Below are 6,787 nucleotides of genomic sequence, written 5' to 3'. Positions count from 1 at the left end.
TACTACCTCAGCTACCATACGAGTGACCATAGCAAAGATCCTTGATTACTAGCTTCTTGGTCAGATAGGTAACCAAGGACCTAATGGTCACTATGAATGAGATCCTGAGATGAGTTGCTTTGAGAAGATGAGAGAAGCGTAAAGAAGGATAACCATCAGTACAGCTCAGTGCCTTGTTTCTTCCACACACGCCGTTGGGAATTGTGGCCAAATAGTTCAGTCTTCGTTTCATCAGACCAGATTTTACTTCTCATGGTCTGAGAGTCGTTGCTTTTTGGCAAACTCCCGGCATAAAATGGCTTCCATTTGGCCACTCTACCATAAAGGCCTGATTGGTAGAGTGCTGCACTGATAGTTGTCCTTCTTTATGCTTCTCTCATCTTCTCAAAGGAACCACACACTCATCTCCGCATTTAGACGCAATAAAAACCTCAAAGACCTCCTCATACGCACCACCTTCACCCGTCACTTACAACCCCCACCCCCTAAAGAAAACCTACATTTCACCCCTCACTTATTCATCACCAATATCCATAGTCACTGTTCTGCACCCACTAACCCATGAAATTTAGACACTCCCAATTTAGTTTATGTTATCACCTGCACTCACTGTCACATGTTGTACATCGGGGAAACTGGACCTACACTACGCACACGCCTCAAACAACATCTGCACAACATACACAAAAATACACTCAACACTTACCTCGTCACACACTTCCAGATGCACAACATCGCACATTTGAGGTTCTGTGGCCTTGAAGGGAACCCAGGCTGGACCATTTTACAGAGGAAAAGAGCAGAGAGATTGTGGATTTTAAAACTTCAAACACTACATCCAAAAGGTTTTAATGAAAAATTAAACTAAAGTTTTAAACCACTCTGTGTCTTTTTCATATCTCCTCTTTTTTAACTTTTATTTTATTTGACTTTTAGATGGGAATAGTGGGGCGAGAACAACTGGCCAGTGCATAATAGTTTAAACAACTACCAAGCAAAATACATTTTAATTCTAATTTCCTAACCCTAACCCTAAACCTAAACCTAACTCTGACTTGTTATGACAAAAACTGAATGACACTTAATGACAGAAGCGTTATGTCATAAACGTTTATGACTTGTTTATGACACATTCATGACAGTGTCATGCAGGGGCGGACTGGGACCAAAAATCGACCCTGGCATATTTGGCCCAAGCGGCCCTCAAATCGGTCGGGCACACCTATTTAAATACAAAAACTTTGCATTACCCTTAAATATGCATATTTTCAACTGTCATGGAGCACCTAAAGTGATGTAGGCCTCATTGGCTATCACTCTGACTGATCAGAGGTAGCCATGGAGCACATGATCTCCATATTCAAGTAGGCTATACAAGCAATTATTAAAGAAGAATTTCTGCTTGAATTCAAAGTGTCATTTCAAATTATTCAATAGGCTAGATTTAAACTATACAATGCTCAACAGACAGCAGCACCAAACAGTTACTGAAGCCTATGTGTAAATAGCTAAATTACCGAGGTAGACATTAATCACTGTAGGACAACTGAAACAACACGAAATAAACAGGGCTGTTGCTGGAAATTATTTATTTCTGTAAGCTATACTAACTACCTACATTGCTGGTACATCTTGGAACAGTATACATTAACTAATTATCTTTAATGTCTTCCAGTAGCCTATTGTATAGGTTACTATATAGCTTAGTTGGCTTGTGCATGAATATGACTTGATGTTTTGTAGCCTACATTTCTGTCAGTCTACAGTCTTTTAGCCCATCTTTACCATGAGACCAACCACCACTCATGTCATCGATGTTGAATTTTTTCGTCTGACGGAAACTGATCTGATCAACAATTAACATCGATTTGACACTCTTTTGCTGTCCGGGTTTTCAAATCATTCATTTAGAACATTTAAGTTGCGCTATTTGTTATTATAATCACAGCACGGCCTTAATACTATGTTATCATTAGCCTATCATTACATTATCGCAATTCATCATAACCATCATCGTCAGCATGGATTGTCACACATAGCCTACCTGCTCCACCACTGAGTTCTTATCATGTAGTCTCAACTAGGCTGCACCACCTGCTCACTGTCCCTCTGCTCTGTATGCTTGCTTACATCCTCGTTCAAACTCAACAGACTTCAACATGTTGCTGACATATGCTAGCCTACTTGCAATATTGTATTTTTGAAGCTTCTACATTGGTGTTACTTTTACACTATTGTCACTACCGGCAAGGTCCTTTTAGGCAAGTCCCTCCACTCGGCGCCCATTTGACAACGCTTTGGGCACTCGTCGGGCATGCATTTCGGTAGAAATGCGCGTGCGCAAGGCTTCACGACACCAATCTTGCTCCAGCGGCGAGATTGCAACACATGATTGGCACGATGTCTTCACAACACACCATATGATTGGCTCAATGTATTCACATCACACCACATGATCAGGGCCGTTTCAAGGAATTTGGGGGCCCCAAACAAAATGGACATGGAGGCCCCCCCACCACCACCACCGCACGCAAAGCCTACAGGAACCACAGCATAGCCATACAGTTTAAGTTCACCCACACTTTTTATTTTATATAAATAAAAAATGTTGACAGTGTTGCATATATATATACTGTGCATTAGTTTTGAACATTTTGAACATTTGCAAAAACACCACCATACTATAAAATCCAATGTCAGCTTCTTCCTCATGCATGGAGGATGAAGTTTATGGTGTACCTGGGAAAATAATTGAAAAAAAATCTGAAATTACCTGTGAAGTACGTTTGACCATTTCACTGTTAGCATATTGGAAAAGGTCATTAACAGCTCAGCTCAGTGAGAGAAATTCACTCTACCTTCATCAGTGGAGGTATCCTTAGGAAGAGCCTGAGGGCTGAGAAATTTAAGCAAAGCACCTTGAGGGAGAAAGAAAAGATATGTTAGCATTTCCATATTTTGATATTTAGAAGGGATGCAGCTGCTTTCTACCAATGCTTACTGTAAAAACATCCCAAGCTAATGTTATACATTAACCTAGGCCTACTTGTAGCTTAACATAGCATTTAAAAGCATTCTGCTGTTTGAGAATTAGACAGACGCACCTGGTACTTTAAAGACAGTAAACAGCTGGCGTGCATGAATACTGCTAGACATGAATGTTCCAGTCTGCTTTGATGCACGGAATTTATCGTGTGGTTTTCCTAACCCCCATTTGGTAAATAGATTATCACGGTCGAATAGTTAGTATAACAGAGAAGCTATGCCACTTTCATCAAAACCTATTACAAAGCTATAGCAATGTTATGTCATTAAATACGATAAACAGTGATTCTAGAAAGATCTGCGTCTTCCTTATCCCGTTAATAAACATATTACAGTATGTAACCATATTCCGTCCGTTCGGTTGCTCTAACTGTTCTAGTTTGTTACAAGCAGCATTGGCCGTCAAGCAGGTAGTTAACATAAAAAATGTTTGCTAGGCTAGCCTTCCTGCTGCGACATTACACCATTACAAGTAGAGCTATTTTATTCAATTTATCACTTACCACTATCTTGTTTTTTCTTGTCATCCTCTTCCTTTCTCTTCTTTCTTTTCTGGCTTCCGGACGCATAACTCCGCTTCATTATGACTGCCTGTCTTATATTTTCGCGGCAGCAGAGATCACAAACCTGGCTGGCTGCTGTCAGCGACTACTGAGAGGGGCCCCCTTGAGGGGGATCCCGGTATTGCCGGTAACAGTGTCGTTGCACTTTACTGCATGACTATCAAAGGGGCGCTCACAGTTTGTCGTTGCATTTTATTCTTAACCAGTCGTTGTCTTGGGGGCCCTGGCCAGCTCGGGGCCCCAAGCAATTGCTTGGTTTGCTTGCCTTCTAGCGACGGGCCTGCACATGATTGGCTCAATATATACACATGTCGACGTTTTGCCGAGGAAGGGGTGGGATGTGTAGACAACGGCCATATTGGCGTGACAAACTAGCCTCATGCATTTCTATGGAGTATTTTTTGAGTGCTGTGTCTCCACATTAGAAAGTCTCTGCTACCGGCACCCGCCGCAATTTCGTGTAGGCAACTTCGATTAACTTTTGATGCGCTCACAGAATCTTGGCTCTGAGCCAAAATGCGAGGGGTGGGGCTTGACATGAGCTGTTATTGGATCAGTCGAGTGTCAATATGGAAATGTAACCAATGGGCCGCTGATTGTCCTTCCTTTGGGCCGATCGTTGGCCAAAATAATTAAATTATATAGCCTATTTTATCGGCCCAAAAGGTGCGTCGGCCCACCGGGAAAATGCCCGGTATGCCAGATGGCCAGTCCGCCCATGATGTCATGTCACTCTTATGTTTATACTGTCAAGTAAACCGACAATTCTCTCAACCTCGTGGCTTGGTTTTCACTCTGACATACACCATCAACTGTGAGACCTTATATCTTCTAATATGTCCAGTGAATTCATTTAGGCACAGGTGGACTCCAATCAAGTTGTAGAAGCATCACAAGGACCATTGATAGATGTAGGATGCACCAGAGCTCAATTGCAAGCATCATAACAAAGAGTCTGAATACTTATGTAAATGGAATATTTCAGTCGTTTATTTTTTTCATAAATTTATAAAACACTCAAAACACCTGCTTTTTTGTGGAGTGTTGGAGTATTGTGTGTAGATTGATGAGAAATGTGGAAAACCTGAAAGGGTCTGAAAAAATTCCGGTTGCACTGTATATACTTAAGGCATGCAGAAATTCTGCTGCAGCTGCTGGAAGTTATAGCCTACAGGGACTATTTTCAGGTGTTGTGTGATGTGCTGCTGCACCCATGGTAAGTTTTCAACGTTCCTTGGTTATTACGCCGAAATGAGAGTATAGTTCCATGTCAAATCAGCCTAGAAAATCTTTATTTTCCGTTAATCTTATTACACTATCTAACTTGAGAAGAGACAAGTTTTAAATAGGAAAATTACCGGAAATCTTCGGGCAAGATGCTAATGGTCTAATCCGATTCAATGATCTATGCTAGGCTGGGGCTAAAAGTGCATCGCCAGACTCAGAGAACGGCTGGTTGAACTGGAGAAAAGTAAAACTCAATTGTTTAACTCGAGGGGAGGTGTAAAATGAGTGTACGCTATTAAAATGAATGTGTTGAAAACATCTCTGTGTCCAGATATGGACAACACAAGTTTGTGTTGTTTCCTTTAGCCTATTTATTTGTTACACGAAATGTGTTGAAAATAACACAACTTGCGTCGAAAACAATACAACTTGTGTTGTTTCTTTTACACATCTCTGTGTCCAGATAGGGACAACACATTCGTTTTAAGAGTGTATTTCCCCAAATGGTGGCGTATCCCTTTAATCTTGCATATTCCATGAACACTAACCTTGGGTCTCTTCGGAGTGTGCTGAAACAATCAAATTATCATTCTGTGTTCTTAATGTTTGTTCTGTTTACAACCTCGCGGTTGGAGCGGTTTCAAAATAAAAGACCCCCAAAACAGAGTAGGAAAATGGGAAAAAAAAGTAAACAACATAAGGAATGCATTAAAAAAAAGATCGAAAATCGAATCGAATCGTGACTTTAAAATCAAAAATTAAATCGAATCAAGGATTTGGAGAATCGTGACACCCCTACTTGTTTTCATCTTAATTATTATAAATAAAGAATATACATTATTCTGGACCATTTTGCATGTTATCTTATATGATTTGGTAAAAAAAAAACATGTCAGATTGTTATTCTTAGTTTGCTGGATTTTGTACGCCTCTCCGGCCCACCTAGGTGAGGGATCTAGAATGTAACTCGGTGGGAAGTTTTAGTCAGCCGTGCCTGCCTCAGGCTTGCTAGACCTGGAACAGGATGTGGAGCAGCTGACTCTAAGCTCTTTTCAGAGAGGCCGGCCAATGATGAGGGCTCCAGGATTTGCGAGTGATTTCATGTCCATATTTCAGGCTCCAGGCAAAACAAATAACATAGAAGAGCAAATGAAAGCTGTTTGTAGTTTATTGATGGAAGGCGAAAGATATTTTTGAGTCTCTACACTACACTGCCAAACTCTGAAGATTTGATGATATCAGAGTAATAAGATTGTGTGGAGATTTGTGGTGCTCGGTCACAAAAGTCCAATCACTTCCTGACCTGGAAGAGATATACTTGACCATTTAAATCTACACTGTACTTTAGTAAGGGGTATTACAGGAGCCAGACGTTCAATCTTCTACCCAGTTAGAAAGTGCTCCACTGGTATATTAAGACAGCAAATGTCATTACTCAGTATTACACAATACACAGTACACAATAATATCTCAGAGCTGTTCTTATGATACATAGGTTGCATGATATGTTTGGCTGGTGTGCTAACTATAATTTTGTGTACAATACTACCTACACAATACTTACACAATACTAACTACACAGCATTTTTAAATCCTCTTATCTTTCGCCTTTTTGATGTACAGTAGGCTAATCAAACTGTCTTTTCTTTGCTGAACCTCTTGATTTGATGTTTGCTTTCAGCTTTAAAACTCTGAGACATTGCATAGGATTGCAAATGATGTCATGGTTGAAAATGAAGCGGTACAGCAGAGAGAGTTAAATGTTAAATTCACTGTTCAAGAATATATTACATGGCTAACAAAAACACAATAACTGTACAATAACACGATATTTAACAGTGTAGATTCCCAATATCCATATGAATGTGCCACTAATATGCAATTAGTGGGATGGTTCCCTTTACAACAGCAAATAAAATGTCATTTGAAATCGCCAGTTTGCTAAACATGAC

General features: G+C 40.3%; 1 long non-coding RNA gene across 1 annotated transcript; it reads right to left on the bottom strand.

Moving 5' to 3' along the window:
• Positions 1 to 2,631: 2,631 nt before the first annotated feature.
• LOC143140153 (uncharacterized) lies at positions 2,632 to 3,680 on the bottom strand. The gene is made up of 3 exons (XR_012990551.1): positions 3,549 to 3,680; positions 2,859 to 2,918; positions 2,632 to 2,739 (listed from the first exon to the last, which is right to left on the bottom strand). It is a non-coding gene; the product is annotated as an uncharacterized LOC143140153 (long non-coding RNA).
• Positions 3,681 to 6,787: the final 3,107 nt, after the last annotated feature.

The sequence above is a fragment of the Alosa pseudoharengus genome, unplaced genomic scaffold (assembly GCF_046254945.1).
Source record: "Alosa pseudoharengus isolate Yale_2024_CS ecotype anadromous, Long Island Sound unplaced genomic scaffold, YU_APseudo_1.1 YU_APseudo_1.1_scf_23, whole genome shotgun sequence".
Taxonomy (NCBI): Eukaryota; Metazoa; Chordata; class Actinopteri; order Clupeiformes; family Clupeidae; genus Alosa; species Alosa pseudoharengus.
Note: the sequence above shows the minus strand (reverse complement) of the source record. Positions and strands in the feature narration are given on the sequence as shown.